The sequence below is a fragment of the Rhinolophus sinicus genome, chromosome 3 (genome assembly GCF_057876585.1).
Source record: "Rhinolophus sinicus isolate RSI-liver-muscle chromosome 3, RSI-T2T, whole genome shotgun sequence".
NCBI classification, from domain to species: domain Eukaryota; kingdom Metazoa; phylum Chordata; class Mammalia; order Chiroptera; family Rhinolophidae; genus Rhinolophus; species Rhinolophus sinicus.
The window spans coordinates 173,735,198-173,759,842 of NC_142503.1; the positions used below are offsets into that span (position 1 = coordinate 173,735,198).

The 24,645-nt window shown below is 46.7% G+C and overlaps 1 long non-coding RNA gene across 2 annotated transcripts in view; it reads right to left on the minus strand.

The window, feature by feature from the left end:
- Nucleotides 1–9,420: 9,420 nt before the first annotated feature.
- Nucleotides 9,421–24,645, minus strand: part of LOC141570821 (uncharacterized) — a 152,257-nt gene continuing 137,032 nt past the window's right edge. The window contains exons 2-4 of one of the 2 annotated variants that reach the window (XR_012495275.2): nucleotides 16,327–16,567; nucleotides 12,590–12,733; nucleotides 9,421–11,474 (exon numbers count right to left, since the gene is read on the minus strand). This is a non-coding gene — a long non-coding RNA (uncharacterized LOC141570821). The remainder of the gene's footprint in view (nucleotides 11,475–12,589; nucleotides 12,734–16,326; nucleotides 16,568–24,645) is intronic. The other variant, XR_012495276.2, reaches the window with a different exon arrangement.

The window sequence follows — 24,645 nt, forward strand, 5'->3', positions numbered from 1 at the left end:
TTTAAACTGTGGCTTTGTATACTCCTTAACACACCATTAGGTTCCCCTGAGCCTCCTGACTTTGAAAAGCCCAGCCACAGAGAGTTAGAGGGGGCTGCAGCCAATGTGTTTAAACTTTGGAAGGAATCGCATCATGTAGGGGAGAGCTTGTGCCCAGAGAGATAAAGTAACTCACCTGAAATCATCATCAACTGAGTGGAAACTGTACCTCAGGACCCACTTTATTCACTACACTGACCGACCGAGGTCAACGGCTGCTTTGCTGGGTGACCTTGGATGGTCTCTTTACCTCTCTGTGTCAGTTTTCCTGTCCATAAAATGCTGATGATATCTGTTCCACCTCAGAGGATCTGTGTGGAAGCACTTTAAAATTATATGTAAAGGCACGGTGCTACAAGTGCGGCAATTACAGCTCAACATTTCTGGTGAGCCATGGTGATTCCGGCGAGAGTGTCCCATCCAGGGTCTTGCTGACCAGGCCATTTTTGAGGGAAGACCAGTGTGGTGTACGCTGCCCCTTTGAGCAGCTGAGAGATCTGGGTGAACTCGCCTGATGAGCCAGTCCCAGGGAAGGATGAGGCCTTGGGACCTCTCGCCCAGCACTTCTGTTACTCTCCACTGCTCCAAGTTTTCATCTGCCCAGCCCCAGCCTCAGCCCCAGCCCCAGTCACAGGCTAAGAAAGCACTTCCCTGCAAACAACCTCTTGTCCCAATCCTGAGAGTGTCTTTTCAAAAGGGTAAGGCATGGGAAAATGAGTGGCAAACGACAGCAGAGCCAGCATCTTCTTTCTCCTTTAATTAGGCCACAGAGACCTTGCCCCACAAGCCCTACCTTCCAGAGGAAGTGGGCAGCCAGCCTGCTCCAGACCCCTCCCTTCCTTGCTGTCCCAGGCTTAAGCGAGGCTCCTCAGCCCAGGGACGCCCTTTTCTGTTTATACTGCGAGATGAGCTTCTGCTGAGCTTAAGTGCTGTTCTGGCCCTTTTGTTTGTTTTTAAGTCAAGTTACAACTTTGCTCCTGGATTTATTGCAAATTGCATTTATCTTCTTCTGCCCAGGTTTCTGCACAAATCTTTTAGAGCTTCCCTCCCCATCTGCAGACAAACAACCAGGGGCACAGGGAGGAGACAAGGAGCGCAAGGATGGATGGACGGACGCAGAGGAGACACACTAGGAAGGGCCAGAGGCTGTGCCTGTAGTGCTGGGAGAAAGAGCAGGGCTGGCAACGCAGGAGCAGCAGTAGAGATTGTCCAGGGAGGCAGGCCAGCTGCACTGTCTGCTGCCCCTTTCTTGCGAAGGCTTCTATAAGGAGAAAGAGCCAGGCTGAAAGGCACAGAAACCCGGCCTTCGCACAGGGAATGAAGAAAGGAGGATTCTAATTTGGAGGGAAGGAGCCCATGGTGGTGCTGGCAGGGGGTAGGTGGTATGAGGTCATTGGTCCCCAGGGGCCTAGAAAGAATACCATGTGGGGCTGAGAGTTGGGTGTGGGCATGTGCCCATGCAGGCCACGCCGGACATGGCTAAGCACCAGCACAGCATCTGAGAGTTCCCTCCCCTCTTTTTTCCTCCCCAAACACCACCATTTCCATAAACTGCTGATGAAGAGCAAACAACTCCAAGCTGGAGTTCACCAGGGAGAGAAAGAGAATCAAACTGAGCCGAACAAACTGAGAGCTCGGTGTCCAGCCATGCTGTTGGCTTGTCCTCCTAAGGCAGGAAGTGCCGATGGCCTGTCCTCCTTCCCTAGCAGAGTCCCTGGCTCAGGGACAATCACCCTCTTCAAAATGGGCCTCGCAGTTTGGGGGATAGGAGCTTGGTCAGGGGCTGGGACAGCGGGAACCGCTGGGATCTCAGCCCCTAAAGGGCTTGACCACAGAATGCGGTTTTAACCTTTCCTAGCCCAGGAGAGCAGCTGCAGGGAGCTGGGGTGACTGCAGAGTGCCCTTGAGCAGGCTGCAGGATGGTGGGTCAGCAGCTGAAGGATTCACCTGCCATGCTCTCCCCTCCATGTCATAGTCCAAAGGCATGAAACTGAGGCCTCAGCTTTGCTGCCCAGGACCTTGCTCAAGGAGCCTCAGTGTGGGGACAGAGCCAGGAGTGCAGTTCCCAGGCTCTCGGCCTCACGTGGAAAGGTGCTGGCTTGGGTAGTAAATGGCCATCAGCTGTGTTTATTTGGCCGTCAGCTGTAACCAGTGAGCCATTGGCCACTAATATAACTGCCGTGGCTAGCAAGCGCAGATTGCAGTTAGCAGGGCGGATTGCAGCTAGCGCAAGGCAGGTTGCAGATCGTGTGGATCCTGTTTCCTGTGTCTCCAACCCAGTCGCCAGCGAGACTATAGTGGTATGAACCCCTATCTATGGCTCCATGGGTGTTCCTTTTTGCCCTCACCATGTCCTGCATTTTTATGCGGGGAGCGGGAGCTGAGACCCCGCATGACACCCTGCATGACACTCAGGAACTGGGGGTTGAGTGAATGAACACAGGCAGACACCCTCTGCCTCTGGGAGCCATCCTGGCTTCCCACAGGTGCTGTTACTAATGAGTAGAAGAACATTCCACAGCAGTTTCCCTGGCCAGGCCCTGGTCTCCACCACTTATGGTGCTCTTGGGCCCAGGTTTCTCCCCAGTCACTCATCACCCTACCCAGGAGACCAGCCTGCCCCCCCACCCCATGCTGAGGCCCCTCCTGCAGGCCTCCATCTCTCCAGCCTCCACTCTGCTCTGTCTCAGTCACTTGCCCTTCCGGCCCCCTCAGACACCTCCAACTGCTCTCCTCCTCTCACCTCTTCCTTTCTCCTACCCTCCTTTCTCACCCTCTTTTATGCCCTCACCCCACCCCATGTCCCTTTAGGAGCTTCCCGTTCGACCAAGCTCTCCTCTGCACCCTCAGGCCCCTCAGCGCCTGACTTTCCCAGGCCCCCCACAACAGACCCCACCAGGGTGCACAGCTTCCAGGCCCTGCAGGAGGCACAGCCATCACACTGGCTGCACAACTCACCTGAGTCCCTCTCTCCTCTCAGGCCAACAAGTCAGCTGGACTGCTGACCCTGAGGCTTCCGTTCTCCACAGACCTCCAGATCCCCACTTCTACCTTCCATCTGCAGATTTCTCACCACCCACCAGACCGAGAAGTTCTGGGCCTTTCCGTAGGGACTCCCTTATGTCTCCTTTCCTACACCAAACAGGGCAGGCTCCTTCACATCACCCTTTTGGTTCCCTTCCCTCAGTCAGAGCAGTTGACATCCCTGCCTCCTTACTTACCTAACTTCCTTCCCTGTGTCCAATATGGCATCATCAGCTCCTGTTTCTTCCATGCCATGTCATCCCCCATCCTCATTCCTGGATCAGAAGCTGCATGTTAACAGGATCCCCTGTGAGGATTGGAAGGGGAGGCAGGGCCTCTCCCTGGCTGGAAGCCATGAGCCGTGCTAAGTCCCGTGTGGGTTTCTGAAAGGGAGACAGACCACTATGATGAGCTCTGTATCCAAGGGCAGGTGGACCATGGGAGGAGAGGCCCAAAAGCTGAGAGAAAAGGTCCAGGGGGGAGATGAAAAGAGCTTCAGAAAGAATTTAGATAACATCGTAGTGGGGAGGGATATAAAAAATAGTGCTAAAGAAGATTCTGCAGGCTTCCAGAAACTGATCAGATGTTCAAGGAGAGAGAGAAAGAGATGAAGACAATTTTGAGGGTTTTGAGCCTGAGCGACGGGGAGGGTGGAGATTCGCTAACTGAGACAGGTAAGTTCAAGAAAAGAGACGGGTTTAGAGAGGAGATGATCAGATTACTTTTGTACAGAAAGACTTTGGGATGTCTCCAGGGAGTCTGTGTAGAGCTAGCCAGCAGGCAGGTGGAAATACAGAAATTTCAGTAGCTAGAGATTTGGGGCTCATGGAAGTAATGGTTGAAGATGAGGATGTGAAGAGATAGAGGGGTTGTGCTGAGAGGAGAGGCTTGTAGGGCAGAGGAGCAGGTGAAGAGCATTTGGACGGAGAGGAAAATCAAAGCCTGGCATAGAGTAACCAGGAGAGCCCAAGGAAGTAGTACAGATGGTGGAGGGGGCCATGGGGTTGACTTCTGAGCTACCATTGTCAGGAAGGCCTGTGAAAGTGGCCTAAAGCAGCAGCCAGTTGCCAGGGCCTGAGGAGAGGAAACAAAAGCAGCAGGTGTAAAGGACCTTATAAAGAAGTTTGTGGGGCCAGCCCGGTGGCCCAGGTGGTTGGAGCGCTGTGCTCCTAACGCCAAGGTCACAGGTTCGATTCCCACGTGGGCCAGTGAGCTGTACCCTCTACAGCTAAGATTGTGAACAACGGCTCTCTCTGGAGCTGGGCTGCCCTGAGCAGTGGGAGGTTGGTGTGAGCTGCTGTGTGCTGCCGTGGGCTACCGTGTGCTGCCAGGAGCAGCTGGTGGCCAGTATGAGTGGCCAGTGGCCAGCGTGAGTGGCCGGCAGCCAGCGTGAGCGGCCGGCAGCTGGCGAGAACTGCCATGAGCCACCAACTAACGACCGGTGACAGACTGCCTCAGCTGGGGGGGAGCACAAGGCTCATAATACCAGCATGGGCCAGGGAGCTGTGTCCTACACAACTAGACTGAGAAACAACGGCTTGAACCAGAGTGGCGGGGGGAGGCAGAAGAAAGGGGGGAAGAAAAGAAGTTTGTGACAAAGGGAATGAGTTGAGAAAGGTGTGAGGTGAACTGGGAGAAAGCAGGGCCAAGGGAAGCCATTTTAGGAAAGGACGGCATCATCACTCAGTAGGTATTGACTGTGGACCTACCATGTGATATGTACTTGTGCTCAGATCATAGTCACCTACTTTCTACTCCCAGAACTGGCCACCTTACATTCACCCAGTTTACTGGTTCTTCATTTGCTTCACTTGTTTTATCTGCGTCCTCTTCTTTGCTTCCGTATCCACCTGTCAGCACCTTATCCAACCACACTCAGACCTAGTTCATTGCCCACCTCCTCCGAGAAACCTGTAAGATTCTAAAGGTAGAACCAATATCTCCCCTTCCCCATTCTCCCTCAGAGCAGTGTTTGTTTCGTATTACAGCTGCGTCTGAATGTATGTGTATGTGTCTCATCTCCTGGTTATGTAGTCCTGCAGGTCAAAGAACAGTTCTTATTCACTTTTGTAGCCCACACAGACTTAGTAAGAGTTTGTTGCATTTGAATCAGGTCCTATTCCCTCATTTCACAGATAATAAAACTGTAGCCAGGTGGCCCCAGGTCTTAAATGATAGTCGCCAACAGATTCGCATCCCAGCCCTAGTCTCCTGGTTTCTGGTGCAGTGCTCCGGAAATAAGAAATTCCAGGCTCCGTTGCCCAATGCCTGATGACATGTGCCCTCTACAGATGTACCTATGGTCCTCAACCCTTATCTTCCTCCTACAAACTGGATGGACTAACATCAGAACAGGGAGATCTCAGACCAGCAGCCAGGGGTCTCCAGCCTATTTTCTAACGCTACTCCCAGGTCTACACTGAATATCCAACAGCGAGTATAATCCTGTTTTCTGAACCTCCAGGGAAATTGCTTCCTTGCCGTTTTCAGCAAAGGATGTTATCGTTTTTAGTCTCCGGTAAAAAATCTCTCTTTCCTCTTCTCTAAATCTTCCTCTCCCCCCTCCCACCTTCAGTACTGTGATACATCTTTTCTTCAGCTAGGTCTTCTGCAAAGATGGGAAGAAGAGCTTCTCCTGTCCTCCTTACAACATTGCCTTGTTGTAGGAGGATCTCTGAAGCCTGGTAAGGCTTGGAGCTCCTGGGAGGAAATGTGCTATATAAAAATATTCTAATGAGTGTGTTTTGTAAAAATCAAATAGAACCACCTGTCTGTATGACTGTCCACATAGGATGGTCACACAGGAGGTTTCATAGGGGAATTGGAAAGAGCTAAGCTTTTGCACTTGGTGAAGCTTTTCATCGTCTTTGTTCCTGAGCACCCACACCCAGAACACACTCAGTCACCCACCACCAGGTTTGGCCTGGACATCACAGATCCCATTAGATCCACCTTCACTTTCAGGGCTCCTTGCTTCCAGTCTAGCTGTGGCCTTGCCTCAAATACAGGGAAAGATTCTCTCTTTCAGTAATAGGAATGGTTCATTCAACTTTGCAAAAGCTGTGGAAGGATCGTGTATGAAACTCAAATCCTTGCAGTGAAATTCAAAGAACAGGCTAAATAAATACAATTGTCATGCCGACCTAGTAAGATGGCATAGATTGCCTCAATTGCTACTAGTAGCAGCAATGAACATTTTGAAAGTCCTCCACCCTGCATTGTATATAACTTGAAAGAGAAAAATCGTCATTTCTCTGAAGGAGTTTATGTTCTCCTTCACGGGTAAGCTGGAGCAGGCTGACCTAGTAAAGGACACTCACAGTTCAATGCTTTTGCTTGCGTGGGAAGTCCAGCTGTCTCAATGGGGCCCAGGAGACAGACTGACGAGGGGAGAATTCCTGTGTTTGGGATTGGGCTTGAAAAGTCACCTGTTGGTAACACCCGACTTTGCAGAAGAGCAGAAAGAATATCCAGCTGTCGCTGGGGTGAGAAAGCCCCCCCTGATTCTGACTGGGGCTGTTTTTGTGCTCTGAACAAACCCCATCAAACACCCAGTCAGTCCCATGGGCCAGCTCTGGAATCAGATGACCCTTTGCCATCAAGAAATCCAAGTGGTAAAATGACCAATATTGTATGATTCTACTTATGTGAGGTACTTAGAGTAGTCAAATTCATAGACAGGAAGTAAAATGGCCCCTGCCAAGGGCTCGTCAGGGAGAAATAGAGAGTTAATGTTTAATGCACACGGAGTTTCAGTTTGGGACGATGAAAAAGTTCTGGAGATGGGTGTTGAACAATGGGAATATACTCAATATCACAGAATTATATACTTAAACCTGATTAATGTCAACTAGTATATTTTATGTTATGTATATTTTACAATGAAAAAAGGAAAAAAAGAAATACAAGTGGGAACTCAGCCCTGATCACAGCACTGCTGAGAGAAAGCAGACAGATGCCTCGATTCCCAGCCCTACAGAAGAGGGTGGGGGAGGCTCGCAGAAGTAAAAATGGATCCACAAACAGCATGGTCAAAGAGGTGAGCATACTGAACCAAGCCATTTAACCACTGGGTGCTCCCCATGACTAATTTGGGGGTCATTCTGCATAATGCACACCATGGAAGGTTCTTAGTGTTTAATTGCCAAAGGGCCTGCATAATATCCTTGGAGGGCTGGATGAAAGGCCTTTTCCCCATGACCTGTTCAAAAATGCACTTCAGTTGCTCTCAGGAAGACGAGATTTTTGGAGTAAGAGGAATTGGCTAGAGTTGAGGGCCTGCCACTGTGTGGCTAGTCATTATGCCTAATTTAAATTCAAATGCTTAAGATCAAGAGAGTGGTGAATATGAAAATGCTTTTTCTAAACTGTAAAGTGCCTTGCTTCATCAGTTGAGCCTGGCTATTGGAGCAAGTTAGCAACAAATTTTAACGAATTCTTACTGCAGGAAAGTTAGCATAGATGCTAAAATACAAATTCAACCTGCACTGTCTGTTATAAAACAGGCTTTGGAGACAGCTCAGTAGTAACCACAGCTGAGAATAAAATCAAAAGACCTAGGAGTTAGACTTTTTGAGAAAACAGATTCTATAGCCTTGCTGGGGAGGGCCTGAGTTAAATCAGATATTCCTGAGTGGCACATTACGCCTTTATCAGCTATCAATACTGGGACATACAATCATTTCTATCAGGTCCTTATTTTCTTAATTCACATACCATAAAATTCACCATTTTAAAGTTTACAATTCAGTAGCTTTTAGTATATTCACAAGTTTGTTTAACCACCACTACTATGTAATTCAGAATATTTTCATCACTCCAGAAAGAAATCCCATATCCATTAGCAGTCACGCCCAGTTCCTTCCTCCTTCCAGCCCCTGGTAACCACTAATCTATTGTGTGTCTCTATGGATTTGCCTATTCTGGACATTTTGTATAAATGGAATTACATTATATGTGCCCTTTTGTGTCTTTTTTCTTTTACTTATCATAGTGTTCTCAAGGTATATGCATGATGTACTATGGATGAGAATTTCATTCCTTTTTATGGCTGAATAATATTCCTTTGGATGGATATACCACCTTCTGTTTATCCATTTATCAGTTGATGCACATTTGGGTTATTTCTACTCTTTGACCGATTTGAATAATATTGCTATGAACTGTCACGTACAGGTGTGTATAGATGCGTTTTCAATTCTCTTGAGTACTTATCTTGGAGTGGAATTGCTGGGTCATATGGTAACTCCATGTTTAACTTTTTGAGGAACTGTCAAATTGTTTTCCAAAATAGCTGTATAATTTTATATTCCCACCAGTAATATATAAGGACTCAATTGCTTCACATTCTTACACTTGTTATTGTCTTTTTATTATAGCCATACTAGTAAGTGTGACGTGATATCTCATCCTGATTTTGATTTGCATTTAATGATTAAAAATGCTGTGCATCTTTTTATATACTTATCGGCCATTTGTATATCTTCTTTGGAGAAATGTCTATCAAATCCCTTGCCTATTTTAAAATCATGGGACGTTTGTCTTTTTAAATTGTTGCACTGTAAGAGTTCTTTATATATTTTGGATACAAGTCCCTTATCATATATGTGATTTGTAAATATTTTTACCATTCCCTGGGTTGTTTTATCACTTTCTTGATAGTATGCTTTGATGCACAAATGTTTTTAAATTTTAATGAAGTCCACTTTATTTTTTCTTTTGTTGCTTGTGTTTTTTGATGTCACAGCTAAAAAACTATTGCCTAATTCAAGGTCACAAAGATTTACAGTTATGCTTTCATCTAAGATTTTTTTACTTTTAGCTTTTACATTTAGGTCTTTGATCTATTCTGAGTTACTTTTTGTATATGGTGTGAAATAGGGGTCCAACTTCATTCTTCTGCATATGAATATCCATTTGTCTCAGCATCACCTGTTAAAAAGACCATTCTATCCTTATTTGTCTTGGTAAACATGTCAAAAATGGATCTTCTTTTCTAATATAAACATTTAAAACTTTAAAATTCCATCTGAATTCTAAGTGAAAGAAGCAAGACACAAAAGACCACATAGTGTAAGATCTTATTTATATGAAATATCCAGAATAGGCAAATCTAAAGAAACAAAATGTAGATTAATGATTACCAAGGGATAGAGGGAGGAGAATGTTGGGACTGACTGTTAATGGGTGTGGGGTTTCTTTTTGGAGTGATGAGAATGTTCTGGAATTAGACAGTGGTGATTGCTACACAGCACAGTGACTATAGTAAAAACCACTGAATTAGACACTTTAAAAGGGTGACTTTTATGTTGTCTGAATTACATCTCAATTTTTTAAATGTGAAGCTGGTTACATGAGTAAGAAGAAGAGTTGACAATTTTAACTTTATTGCACACGTGTAACAGTAGTTTCTGAGGGATCAGTAAGACGATAATCCAAATTGTGGTGATGGTTTCATGACTCAGTAAATTTACTTACAATCATTGAATCATACACTTAAAACTGGTGAATTTTATACTGTGTAAATTATACCTCAATAAATATGTTTTAAATAAGATTTTTAAAAATTCCATGCAAAGTCTGTTTTAGATGCATAGTATAAACTTTGATATGTTCTGCCTTCATTTTCATTCCCTAAAAAGTAATTTTAAATTATCTTTGCATTATCTTCTTTGACCCAGGGTTATTTGAAATGTAATGTTTAATTTCCAAATATTCGAGTATTTTCCAAACATTTTTGTTTTTTATGTCTAATTTAATTGCCTTGTGATGAGACTTCAAATTTGTTTAGTCTTTGTTTTTTATAGCTGAAATTGTAATCTATCTTGATGAATGTTCCATGGGAACTTGAGAAGAAATACATATGCTGTTGTTGAGTGGAGTGTTCTATGTCAGTTAGGTCAAGTTAGTTCATCATGCTGTTCAAGTTTTCTGCTTTTTTCTGCCTATTTTTTTCTACCAGTTCTGGAGAGAGGAATGATGAAATATCAAACTATAATTGTGGATTTGTCTATGTCTTCTTTCAGTTTGGTCAATTTTTGTTTCATTTGAAGCTCTATTAGAGGGGGCACACACATTTAGGACTGTTAAGTCTTCTTAAACTTTTCTTTGCATCAGTGTGAAATTGTCCCTCTTTATCTCTGGAAATAGTCCTGTCCTCAAGACTTCCTTTTTTTGTTATTAATACAGCCATCCAGCTTTCTCATGAGAAGCCTTGCAGGGAAGGGCCTGAGTTAAATCTTTTTCCGTTCTTTTTCTTTTAAAATATGTGTGCTTTTACATTTTAAATAGGTTTCATTTAACATACTTTTCTTTCAGTTTGATGATCTCTGCTATTTAATGTTGATATTTGGATTATTTGCATTTAACTACAAGTACGTATAACCTAGTTACAGTATGTTTGATGAAGGTATACATCTTACTATTTGTTTTCTATTTGTCCCACCTGTTCTTTGTTCTTTTTTATTTTCCCCTGCCTTCTTTTGGATTGAGAGGTGCTTTTTTTTTATGATTTAATTTTATCTACAACATTGGCTTATTAGCTATACTCTCACGTCCTTTATGCTATCGTTGTTACACATTTTACTTCTTCTACATGTTATGAACTCCACGGTACTTTGTTAGTATTTTTGCTTTAATACTTAATATTAAGGGATTTTTCAATTATTTTTAAAGTCTTTTATATTTATATTTACCCTCATGTTTACCATTTCTGGCATTCTTTTGTGTAGATCCAAGTATTCCTTCTGCATAAAGAACTTCCTTTAACATTTCTTGTAATGCAGATCTGCTGGTGACAAATTTGCTAAGATTTTATTTGTCTCATTTTTAAAGAGTATTTCACTGAATACAGAATTCTAGGTTGATCTTTATTTTCCTTCAGCACATTCAAGATGTCATTCCATTGTCTTCTGGCTTGCATAGCTTGATCAGAAGTCTGCAATATTTCTTATGTTTGTTCCTCTATAAAATACATCTTTATCTCATGATAAAGTTATAATAAATAGTAGTGGGGAAGCCAGATGGCTCAGATGATTAGAGCATAAGCTCTGAGCAACAAGCTCAGATTGCAGGTTCGATTCCCACATGGACCAGTGAGATGCGCCCCCTACAACTAGATTGAAGACAACAACTTGAGCTGAGCTGCCACTGAGCTCCCAGTGGGTGGCCAGATGGCTCAATTTGTTGGAGGTGGGCTCTGAACAGCAAGGTTGCTGGTACGACTCCCGCATGGGATGGTGAGCTGTGCCTGCTGCAACTAGATTGAAAACGGTGACTGGACTTGGAGCTGAGCTGTGCCCTCCACAACTAAGAATGAAGAACAAAACTTGGCTTGGAGCTGATGGGTCCTGGGAAAAACATACTGTTCTTCCAATAAAGTCCTGGAAACTGTTCTCCTTCCCCAGTAAAATCTTTAAGAAAAAAAAGAAAGAAAAAGAAAAGAAATAGTGGTGAGAGAGGGAAGTCCCCAAAACTAGACACGACTTTGCTGAGGGTTCCAGGATATAGGGAGGCTTCATAAAAATTCTAACACCTGAAAACCATGTAGGAACAGGTATGTCAATGTAGAAGGAAGTAAAAAAATCAATAAATGTGGAGGTTACTAAAAATAAATCTCACCTGTTTTCTCAGGTGGCTGGATAGCTTCCATTTACTTCTCCAGATCTACTCTTCACCCTTCACCCTGCCCTGTACCCCACAGGATTGACCTGCCTATAGAGCATCAAAGGGACTCCTTTGACCTCTGGTTTCTAGTTGTACTCCGGCAAAGGAAATTAACAGCCGGAAGTTGGAAGGCAGGAGGATTACTTATTTCCCTAGTTCTTCCCCTTCCAAATTACTGTGGATTCGTTTTGTCTCTCCACCAAGGTCACAGTTCCTGTCAGGCAGCTCTCTCCTTATAGGTAATCTCTCTGGGTTCTAGTAACCACAGTGGTACCTCGGTCTTCGAACTTAATCCATTCCAGAAGATCATTCGAGTTCTGAAATGTTCAAGAACATCGACAGCTTGGCCTCAGGATCTTGCACTCAGCAGAAGCCACATGACATGTTCGACTTCTGAGGCGTATTCAAAAACAAGCATTTATTTCCAGGTTTACGGCGTTCGTAAACCGAAATGTTCCTCAATGGAGACATTCGAAAACCGAGGTACTAACCGTATTCTTTTTGTTTTGACCCTTCAGACTTTGGGGTGGTAACACCTCCTCAATGTTATCAAACCTAAAGTTTGATAACACCATCCGTTGTTAGTTCCCCTAAACCTGCCCATACCATGCTAAATAATCCCTTCATTAAACTCTCTTTTTCCCACCTGACTGATACTACAGAGTTATTGATGCCATAATTGTGAACAATCTACTGCCCATTAGTTGCATGACCTTGGGCAGATCACTTTACTGACTCCATCCTCCGTTTGCTCTTGGCCTTGCATTGCCTATTTGGGGACTTATAAATCAGAAGCCAAGTTCAGGAGGCTGCACGACAGCAGCAGCCGTGGGGCAAATGGTGCTCCCTCCCCATTCCTTACCTCTTTTTCTGTCTTCTACTCCCACACTGTAATTCCTGGCTTAGCTATTTTGCTTCACAGGGTAATCCAAGTCCCTCCCTCCAGATCTTAGCACAGATAGCACCTGGTGAGGGCTCGTAGTGCAGCAGACCAGAGGAAGACCACCTACATGGAGATGACCATCAGTTGGGGATCATAATCAAAGTCAAGGTCACATAAGTTATTCAGCTTTTAGCCCTGGCCCGTAAGGCTCAACACACAAGGCATGTTTTTCTCCTCCTAATACATGCTTCCTGGAGAAGACGTTTTTATTTGTTAACTAGAAAAACAGATAAATAACATGAGGAAGGAAAAATGTAAAAAGATTAGGGTTTCAGATAATAAAAAGGGAAAAGTCCTGAGTTTTTAAAGACTAGAGTTATTTAAAGGTAGTCTTGAGGTCAAGAACGCAATTTAGACAGAGCTGATCACTGCAGCCTCCGCCTGGCTGATTTAGAAATGGAAGCCAATGGTACAGTAGAAAGAATCCATGAGCAAGAAGAACCAGAGTTAGTGGCCATCTACCCTGAAAGACATTAGGCCACAGTGAAAACCATAAAAGTGGACACATAATCTCTCAGTCCAGAATCACCAGTTGCACGTCCTGAGAGAGGAAAGATGAAATAGTCTTCCACCCTTCTGTGAAAACCTATCAAACTTTCTTGCCTTCCTGGGGAGGTTAATTCTGCACAGTGTACCTTCTGTGTCTTCTCCTTGATCAAAGGAACACTTAAGGCCCCTTTGAGGATTCTAACATGACAAGCCTAGTCACTTTTCAGGGTTGACGCTTCTTCCTAGAATTTCACTGACCCTTGCCCCATATATAATGCACCTCTTTCCCTTGCCCACTTTGGGACTCAGTTCCAAAACTTCTGGGACCGCTACTCCTGGGTCAGCCCCTCTCTCTCCCTGTCCCTCTAAGTCTTCTTCCTTGATTTCGGATAAGGTTTAGACTTCTTTGGGCATCAGACCTCTTCACCCTTATTCTTACATAAGCTTGAACATGACATTGCATCTTTTTTAGAGAAAAGGCCAGTGTTTCCCTGTCATGTGTTGATATTACAGGTAACCCTGACTTAGCTGAGGACACAGCCTGACAGGCTGTAGGCCTGGAGCTACACGGGAGCCCTAGGATTCCCAAGTGAGTCCGCAGGCCCCAGAGAGAGCAGAGGCCTGAGAATGGCTCCCCTTCCCTACAGTGCCTACTAGACGCCCCTTGGGACCTGCCTCCACCATGGGGAGGAGCTGTTGAAATCTGACTCAGTGTCCCTCTGTGCAGCTCTGGTTTCTGATAAGAACCTTCCATGAAAGAAGCATTGCTTTCCCTTATGTCAGCCACCCCCACTCTTGGTTCAAGGCTTGGAGGGTGTAACTCTGTGACCCATCACCCTTGACCCTGACCCTAACGAACTACTCCCACTGGGCCTTCCCGAGGAATAAGCCTATATTCGACATTTTTTACTGAAGGGAGATAAGAGACAATCCACTCAATGATTTGCTATTGTTAGAGTAATTAATACTCCAAATCCCTGAGTAGGAATGACTGAAAGGCTTAAGGCTCTTTAACTCTTCCTATTCTCAAACTAATCTGAAGTTTATTTTCCCCGCCTCCTCCAGTCCTGTTTCCTCACCTGTCTGTCCACAGCCTAATTCGCTTGGTCTGGGGAGGGATTTGGCGAAAGCAAACACAACGCGGTGCAGTTGACCATTGTAGTTTCCCTACACTGGAGTTTCCCTAAAGGAAGACTTAGAGATGAAAGCTGGGTGAGACAGAAGCTAGGGGATTTTTCTTCAGGATGTTTGCATAGTAAACACTATTTTTCACCTACATTGCATATCTCTTTAGGATGGAGATTGGAGGGTTGGTGGGGAAAAGGCCCTCCCAAAACCCCTCCTGGCACCAACATTGTAGTTGGGAGTCCTTCACCCCATCATTGGAGTCTCTCCCTTCTCACTTTATTTCTTCCCTTTGTCACTCATTCAATTTCTAGCAAATCCTTCCCACTAATCTTTATCCTATCCTATCCTATCCTATCCTATCCTATCCTATCCTATCCTATCCTATCCATCCATCCACGATGGCAGCTCCTTCCCAATGGGAAGCAAAAGCTCTTTGACAGAGAGAAACCCTATTGTTTTCGTCCTGCCACTTTGGGTTCATATCATGTTTGATGCCCAAGGTAATTGATGACATCACCGCACTTCTCCACAGATTCCTTTCTCCTCTTCTCATTCCCTCCCCACATCCTTTTCTCTTCTACCCTTAAATGTTTGTTTGTTTTTTTTTCTGTTTCCTCTCCTTTTTTCCTCTCCTTTTTCTTTCCCTACTCCCTGTGCTTTAGGCCTACCCAAGGCAGCCACCATAGATACTTTTTGGTAGCTATTCAAAACTGAAAGGGGCAGCTGAGCCCAATCCTAGAAGAGCTGGTAGCTCCCTCCTCCCAGGTCCCCCTTTATCCCAGACTCTCCCAGTTTGCTTGGGGCAGAGCTAAGCTGACATTTTCTACACTGGCCACTGAGGTCTAGAGTTTAAGGCCTCCCTGGGGCACCCAGGTCATCAAACCTCCATGCTGGGGCCCTGGGCTGGTTATAGCCCATCCTGTAGGAAAAAAGCATAAGCTCCCAACACAGAAAAATCTATCCTTCCTCTTGTTGCTATTTACCACAGAACAACAGAGCCAGAATTTAGGGGCCCAGCATAAATAAAGCAGTGCTATCAGCAACCAGGGCCCAGCTAATATCCTTCCAGCAGCGACCTGGGTTCTGTGCACAGAGACAATGAGTATAACCAGACCCAAGGCTCTGAGATGCAGGAGGTAGGCAGAGCAGCCACGGCACCCCATCCCTCTCCCCTGTCTCCGGCAGACCCATTGGGGGTAGGTTTCCCCAACCTGGAGCACATGGGCTGAGGATAAAGGACAGGTGGGCCTCAGGCCCACAAAGAGCTCCTCTTTAGAGTTGCATTCTTGGTTTATATCTTTCTTTCTTTCTTTCCTAAAGAGGGATCAGGCCTGGAGCCTCGGCATCTGGAATGGTTCTGCAAGCAGGCCTCAAACCTGGCTGGCACCTCCGTACTCTGGTTATCCCTTCACTGTCCAGGCCTCCAGACTCCCATCTGTCCTTCAACTGTGGGCTTCAGGCTGGAGGTTACCTTGGCGATCATCTGGTCCTGACCTTCTCAGGAGCAGATGGATCTCTGCCTAGGATTAGACCCTCCACAAGATCTGGATTTCCTAAACACGGGAGAATCATGGCAGAGGGAGCCACTCTGACTTCCAGTACACTAGGTGGGAACCAAATAGATTCAGTCAACCCATATTATTTGGGGCCACATGGGGCCTGCATTGGTGCAGATGCATTTTGATGAATGTAGATAAGGTCCCTCTCTTCCTGAAGCTATCTAGTGGAAAAGACAGAACTTGATCAAGTAATTAATGTGTGATAGCCTTTACCAAAAGGGAGTATACACAGAGGTTCCCAAGTCTGGAGAGGGGATAATCAGGGTAAGCCTTCCCTAGGAAATGGCATTTAAACAGAAGATAAGAGTGTGTTTTTCCGATTGGCCTCTTCACCCAGAGACAAGCAAGGTAAATAATAAATGTTTGTTGAATGAATGGGTGAGGAAATGAACAAGCATCTCTAGTTTTCTGAGAGCCCTTGGTGACTTACAGGATTTGGTGCTGGGTCTATTAATGTATCTACTTACCAAAAAAACCTACCTAAACTTGAAGTCATGAGTCCTCATGAGGTCTATTCATGTTATGGACATGCTGCATGCTATTCATTCCGTCTTAGAGGTGAACATGCTGGGTCACAGCTAGGGAAGACGATACCCCTGAGATCCCACAGAGAGTCTTCCAGATTCGTCCCCTCCCTTGCAGATCACACCACGGAGAACTCCGTAAATGGACTCATCAAAGCAAGGAAGGCCAGCCCCTTGACAGGTGATTGGATTTAGATCTGAAAGCAGAGATGGGTTAAAACTCCATGAGCCCAGATGTCCTAACCACAGACCAAAGCTCAAGAGGAGGCAAGGGGAGAATAGTGCCCTAAGCCTACCCTCTCTTTCTCAGAAGAGGGTAAAATGTTCCTGGAAATTCCCGTAAGGCATCCAAATGAGCAAATCCAGGACTGTTTGCTGTAAGGTTTCCCAGCAGGATTATGGGCAGACTGACCAGCTGTTCCAGCCCCTGAGACTGTCTTAACTTCAAAGACCGGGTTCTCCGTCCCAGGAAAAACGAGCCCTACTATGAAGTGCCCCCAAACTCTCCCAGAACTCAAAACATGCCCACGTTAAGGTATTGCTCTTGGGTCTCCAGGAACCTGTCTCTAACATACAGCAATGAGCATCCTCTTCCTTCTCCCTCTCCCTCTCCACTAAGCCCCTCTGTCATGTGGGGTCTCTGGCCCCGCTCCCCGCACCAGAACGCAGGATATGGTGAGGCCAAAAAGGAACACACACAGAGCCATAGATAGGGGGTTCATACCACTATATTCTCGCTAGTGGCTGGGTTGGAGACACAGGAAGCAGGCTCCACACAGTGCGCGATCCGCCGTCTGCTTCTCTGCCACCCGCATCAACTCCCTTGCCAGCATAGCCATGGCAGTTATATTAGTGGCTAATGGCTAACTGGTAACAGCTGATGGCCACCCAGCCACAGTGGATGGCCATCTGATACAGCTGATGGCCATCTAATAATTGAGCCAGCACCTTTCCATGGGAGGCCGAGAGCCTGGAAACTGCTCTCTGGGACACTGTCCCCATGTCCTCTCCAAGAAGAGAAACTGGAGCTAGTAACATTGGGTGGAGGCAAGGCCACCATATACAGTCATATAGGTTGTTCACTGGACTAGAGGGTCGGTGGGGGCTGAAATCCAGCCTCACTCTGCTTGCCAACCTGTGCCCAATGGCATGGCTGCATCCACAGAGAGGAAGGGGTGCCTTTTCTAATTTGCACATAGGTGCCGTGTGGGTTAGCAGTGACCCTGGGTGGAGAGCCCAAAGAATTACATCTGCGGAAGAAACTAAGCCAATCTTTCCCTTGCCACCACCTACAGGGTCACCAGGTGTTCCTCAAGTGATTAGATTTGCTAACAAGGCAGTCTTCTTAAAAGGTAATAGAATATGATGGATAAACCAGTAGGCCCAGTAAGGCTTTATGTTTTATTTTTCTATGTTCTGAGTTCACATGACAGTGAAAATCGAACTATTGAGATGTACTAAGGAAGGATCAAATGTCTTCTTTCTGTTAAACTACTTTAAGGAGAGTAAAGATTTACAGTAAGTATAACCCCTCTGTGTTGGAAACACCAGGGGTTTGGAATCTTTCCCAGACTCTGGGCTCTAGCTTCACTTACCTTGAGCCTGTTGGTCAGGAAGTGGGCCCCTGAAAAAATGAGGTAAAGTGGGCATTTTCTCAGGAAAACGACCCTCCCCATGGAGGGCCAGGCTTCTCACCAGCAAACACGCGCCATACTCAGAATGGTTAACTGACAGTGCCGTCTGAATGGTGGCATAAAATGGATGTGCTGCTTAGAAAAGGAAGTAGGATTCTAGAAAATGCTTGATGGATGCAGGAGGAGAAAGGGCTGTGGGCTCCTTGCTGGTTGTGTGACATTGCGGGGACATTTACATTGCAAAGGTAACTCATAACTGTCCTGCGGGGTGTCATGCGGGGTCTCTGGTCCCACTCCCTGCATAATATCCTGCAGGATATGTCAAGGCCAAAAAGGAACACCCAGGGAGCCATGGTGGGGGGGTTCATGCCACTATAGTCTCAGTGGCAACTGGGTTGGAGACACAGGAAGCAGGAGCCACAAGATCCGCAACCTGCTGTCCTTTTCTCTGCCAACCAACCCCACTTACTAACTGCAATCCGCCCTGCTAACTGCAATCCCCACTTGCTAACGTAGCCACGGCAGTTATATCAGTGGCCAATGGCTAACCAGTAACAGCTGATGGCCAACTAATCACAGCTGATGGCCATCTACCACCCGAGCCAGCACCTTTCCACGTGAGGCCGAGAGCCTGGAAACTGCTCTCTGGGATCTGTCCCCACACTAACCATGGGCAGGGGCAGCTGCCTCTTCTCAGAAACGCTTCCCCAGCTTGATCTCCTTTGGTATCAGCACATCTGGCCAGTCTTCCTGGATGTCAAACAATGAGGTATGGGCTTGGGAAGCTGAGAGGAAAGATGAGCAAGGAGCAGGGTCTACAAGTCACAGCTTTCCCATTGCTTCTGCTGTGTCCATAGGCTGGAATTTGAAGTGGGATCAAGGGATGGACCCGACATGCTTCCTAAGGCTCTGGGGACACTCTAACCTCAGCTCTCTGCCCTCATAGCCCCAAGTACTCCATGGCTCCTGGACCAGGCAATTAATTACCTGCAACTGACCCCTAGTCTTTCCCGAGGGAGGCCCAACATATCCCAGGTTTCAGGCAGAGGAGCCTTGGCTCCCAGGGCCGTGTGAAACTCAGAGTATGCAGGAGCAGGATATATGTCAGCATCCTGGCCAAGAAAATGAGACTAATGTCATATGAGGCCTGTGTAATCCTCTCAGGAAGTAGATGACTGGAGCAGCCAGGATCCTGGGCTAGTTTATTCCCAAATGAGACTCCCTCTTCTTCCCTCATTATCCCTTTTGTTCTTTTAAACAAAACCTACTTGTACTACCTTGCAGGACTTTGTAGATAATTTCACGGCCAGAGCTTTCCCATGCCTGTGGAAAGCACGTATGATAGGAGCCAACAATTCCTAATCACCTACAGGTGCCAGGCATGGAGCTACGTGCTCACTTTGCCAGTGGGATATCATCAAATCCCCATACAACCCTGAGATGAAGCAATGTTATTATTCTTATTTTTACTGATGAGGAGCCAGCAGTTCAGAGAGGTTAAGCAACTTACCCAAGATCACACAGCCAGTAAATGGTGAAGCCAGAACTTGAACCCAGATAATGTGTCTTTAGTGCCCACACTCACTACTACCTTGAAGCACAGGGAGTTCCAGGTCTTTAATGGAGTCAGAAGGCTTAGATATAATGAGGCACGAAGACCACTGATCCCCTGGTTCTCACTGTAGCCAAACTCTGCTTATGTAGGTGACATGTATGTCTGAGATACAACTCCCCCAGAAGGTGTTTAACATGGCAGCAGGGACTTCGCCTTACTCCCTACGGTATCCCCACTGCCTGGAGACAGGCCTGGCACACCGGTGAATGTTTTCTGAAGAGGTGAAGGAACTCCTCCTGAGCTGCCCATGCCCTGCCTTTCTCCTCCCTCTCTCCCCAGCTCGGAGTATGCACTGGGCCCAGCAGAGCCTCTGAGCAGGCACCAGCTTGGCCTGCCTCTCCACCACTGAGCCTGGCGTGGCTTAAACACACATGTCCATAAATGGGCAGCTGGGGGAGGCCTTGAACGTGAGCAAGTGTCCTTCATACGAAGGGCTCTCAGCTGTTCCTGAGAGCTCCACAAATGGGTCCTGAGGGTTCGGGTCCTTATGGGGTTTGCTCCCATCCACACAGTTTTAAACTTCCTTCTGGTTTCCAGAGCTCTCCCTGGTACTAAATCCCCCAGAGGGACAAATCTAACCAGGAGATGCAACTGCACCCTTGGCCCTGAGCTCCTTCCCTGGAGAGGCCACAGTGTTGGTGGGGTTCAGACTCCTCCATGGTGTGGCTGGATCCTGGGTGTGTCCAGGCAGTGATGATATAAGATATCAGGTATTAAATATCAAAGATCATAAGCCAAGCCACTTAAGCACCTTGAGATGCTGTTCCAGCTGTTCTCCATGTTTTTCCACTAGAATAGCTTGACGAATCTGCCAGTACTAGGGAGAGTAGGGATAGGGTCTTCCCCTCAGGCTGCCCACCATCACATTGAGGAGACTATGCACATGGAACAATTAGCGGCAGCACAAGGTTTGTGTGCTGTGTGCCAAGCATAACTCAGAAAGGAGGGGTGGTGCTAAGGTTATACAGGAAGATAAAAAAGACGGAGAAATAGAGCCCCTCAAAGTGACTGTGATTTCAGGAGTTCCTTTCGTCTCTCTACACTCCCCATCCAGCGTTTCATTCCTGTTTAATTACCTATTGCTACATAACAGACTACCCTAAAACTTAGTGGCTTAAAGCAATTGATGGTTATCTCTTACATCTCTGCTGACTGGGCCCAACTTAGGGTTTCCAGGCAGGAATTCCCGCCCATTCTCAGGAATTTTCTTCACTCTCCCATTCCCAAATCCCAAGATATAAACTGTTTTATGTTCTCCATGATGAATCGTTTCCACAAAGTAACAACCGATACTCCCAACCACCTGGGTTCAAGGTCCCGATTTCCCGACCAACTTTTCTCGGATTCGGGAACAGAAAAGTGAAAAAGAAATTCCCGAGAATAGGAGGGAATTCCTGCCTGGAAACCCTAGCGATAAATAGGAAAAATGTCTAAGAGATACATTGTGAGTAGTACATTTATTTCCCATTGTGGGTATTACTGGGTTCAAGGAGCTGATTTTCCTTATTTCCCGACCAACTTTTCTCGGGATTCGGGAATGGGAAAGCGAAAAAAATTCCTGAGAATAGGCAGGAATTCCTGCCTAGAAACCCCAGCCCAACTAGCTGGTTCTCATTCAGGATCTCTTGTCCTTGCAGTCAAATGGTGGCTAGGCTGGAGTCATCCAAAGGTTCTACTGAGCTGGACGTCACTCATTCACAAGTTTGGCAGTGATGTGAATGTTGAGGGAGAGCTCAGCTAAGGTTCTTGACAAGAGTGTCTATTCCTAGACTCTCTATGTAGCTTGGACTTCTTATAGAATGGTTGCTGGTTTCTAGAGAGAGTGTCCCAGGAGTGAAGGTTGTAAGGGACCCAAGGACATATCACAGGGGTTCTTTTTTTAAAAAAAATTTTTTTTTGGGGGGTGAACAGGACTTTATTGGGGAACAGTGTATACTTCCAGGATTTTTTCCAAGTCAATTTGTTGTCCTTTCAATCTTAGTTCTGGAGGGCACAGCTCAGCTCCAGGTCCAGTTGCCGTTGTTAGTTGCAGGGGGTGCAGCCCACCATCCCTTCCGGGAGTCAAGGAGTCGAACCGGCAACCTTGTGGTTGAGAGCCTGCTCTCCAACCAACTGAGCCATCTGGCACTGTCCCATGTGGGAATCGAACCGGCAGCCTTCGGCATTAGGAGCACGGAGCTCTAACCGCATGAGCCACCGGGCCGGCCCCACAAGGGTTCTTATAACCAAGCCCTGGAAGTTCCAGAATGTCACTTCTACCATATTCTGTTGGTCAAGCAAGTCACTATGTCTAGTCCAAATTGAGAAACAGCACACAAACACCAAGAGGGAAAGATTGAGGACTGCCATCTTGGAGACTGTCTACCACAACTCCCTTTATATAAAGATAAAATTCCTTTATTGATCTGAGACAGGGAGAAGAAATGAGTAATGAGCTGGGGAAGCTAAGAGGAAAGAGACTTTGTCCCTCTGTCTAGAAGAAAGTGCTTCTCCAAGCCCCTCCCCCACACTGTTCTCTTATCTCACGTCCCAAGGTACATTCTTAGACTATGTTCTATGGCCAGAATTCTGGGCCAGAATGTGGAAGAGAGTGGAAAAACACCACTTATGTAATTCTAACTAATCAGCCCTCATTTGAGAATGAGTTTGCTACGTGACTGTTGCCCCAAAATTGTTTATTTGCCCTTGCTGCAGTGTGGCCTTTGAGGGACACAATCTAGTACCAGTGACGTCCCAGCAGTGGTTGCCCTGGAGACCTGGAGGTCAAGGATGGTAAGGGAACTTCTCGCCAAGATGACCTCACATAGAAATGTCTTTGCTTTCTTGTGACCACCTGGTAATTGAGCTACGAAGGGTAGAGAAAAGGCCATACATTCCTGAGACGAGTGTACATAGGCAGTGCAAAGTGGGCTGGTGTGCGCAGTCCTAGCATATGGGCCAGAGATGTCCCTTTGATTCCCTCCACTTTCTCTGACTTGCTTTGACAGGGGCTGTCCATCTAACCTCGCTGGACTGGGGCCAAGAGCCTTGTTTCGAAGGTTATTGAATCACCTGGTGGTTTGTGACTGTCCTTCCTATCCATCTGGATAAGAAGAGCATAATAACTCATTTCTAAGTCTGTAGTTGGCTTCCCCCAACCTCTGCCTTTCACTCTTTCATTACATATTGGGGGGCAATCATTGCCAGTATAAAACAGAATGGGATACTTTATACATCCTATCCCCCTGACAAGTCACTTCTAGTCTATCCTACTGGAAAGACCTCTTCAATCCGTTCCCCCCACAACAAAATGTGCTTAATAACTGCTATTATATGCTTCCCTCCCTCCCTCCCCCCCCCTTTCTATAAGAAACTCTAGTGCATAGTTTGGATTATATTCCTTGGTTCGTGACCCAGTCCCATCTCTGTATGTACCATGTACACTCCACTTCTATTTAATTGTGTGTGTTTTTTTAAAATAAATAAACACCGTCCAGCCCACAACCCCAAACAAAAGCCAGGACCTTGACAATAACCAACATATCTTCCAAATCCCAAGCGATAGTAAACAGGAAACTGGAACAGTCGGTCACCCAGCATACACAAGACAGCAAGTAATCCTTTAAAAAGGGTTCGCTAGCGTCCGAAGAAGGCATCTTTTTGAAATGTCTCGATTTTTACGTGATCCCAAGTGTCCCATTAAATCCCAGTCATTTAAAATCCGGGTTCCCAATTGGTATATCATTCTATTTTAATGATCTGTGCTTCCTATAGAAACATGGGAAATGACTATTTCTTTTTTCAATTAAACGCGTTCCGGTCAGCAGATGAAAGCCGGCTTCTCTTCACGCCGACCCGGGGAGAGGGCTGGGAAAGGGTTAACAAAGGCCGGGCGGCCGGGGGTTGGAAAACTCTCGGTCACCGGAGCACCGCCAGGCCCGCTGCGCGCATGCGCCCGGGCAGCCCTCCGCACGGCTGCGGGCTCCCAGCTCGCGGCTTCCTTCGTGCACAAAGGCCTGCTTTGTTCCCTCGGCTCTGTTTTAAATATCTGACGACTATTCCCCCCATCCCAGCGCCAAATCCCAGGCCTGGCTGCAGGCGCGGCACAAGGGCTCATTGTGGGGCCGAGCGAGGGGCAAAGGGGGCTGGGGGCGGCCCATTGGGGACGCTCCTGTTTCGCCCAGTTGACTCAGCCATTTGGGTCACCAGGGCTGAGTCGTGGGCCTGCGTGCAGAGAATGAGGTGGCGAGGGGTGTCTTCTTGTCTTTTTTTTTTCCCCAGTCCCAGAAGTGAAAATTGGAAAATGGGAACCCTGGGAATGAACAGAACCGTTTCCAAAGCAGGCCTGGAGGGAAGTGCTGAGGTTTCACCCGAGCACAAGGGGGTCGCCGGCCCAGCCGAGCCCCCGGACTGCCAGCGGTACGCTACCCCGCGAAGCCAGACGCTTGGTTTCTTATCACTACATCGCTGTTCATATTTAGAAAGTGCCAATCACTCTGACACTTTGAAAAGCCTGGCATTCCAGCGCAAACCAACACCAACAGAGTGAAGGGAGGGGGGATCCTAGCTTCCCCCAAGTTCCCGGCCCAAGAGGCGCTGCAGAAAGGGCATCACCTCGGCTTTCTGCACCCACAGGTTTCAAGTCCCTCTTCGTTTTAGGAATAGTCCCTTGGGGGAAAATACACCTTCCTTGGTACGGCCCCTCCCTCCCAAGGGTTGGTAGGTGAAGATTGGGATGGGATTCAAACAAAAGTAGGCTTTCAGCTTGCAGGAGAGCTGGCCCTGCCCCAACCCCTCCCTTCCCTTGTCTTGCTGGCATTTTCTGTAGACTACCTACCTGGTAGTTCTCCTTCCTAGCTCAGGTGTTTGTTTACCTGCTGCTGCAGAGAAGGAGTTCGTGCACCTTGGGGAGGTTTGCAAAATAAGAACCGCAAAACCCACCTCTCTTTCCCATTTTCTTCTCTGAAGGTAGGGAAAATACTGCCTTTCTTGCTGGTTTTTGGAAACTTAAAGCAAAACACAAAATGCGTGCCGTAGCAACTCTGAA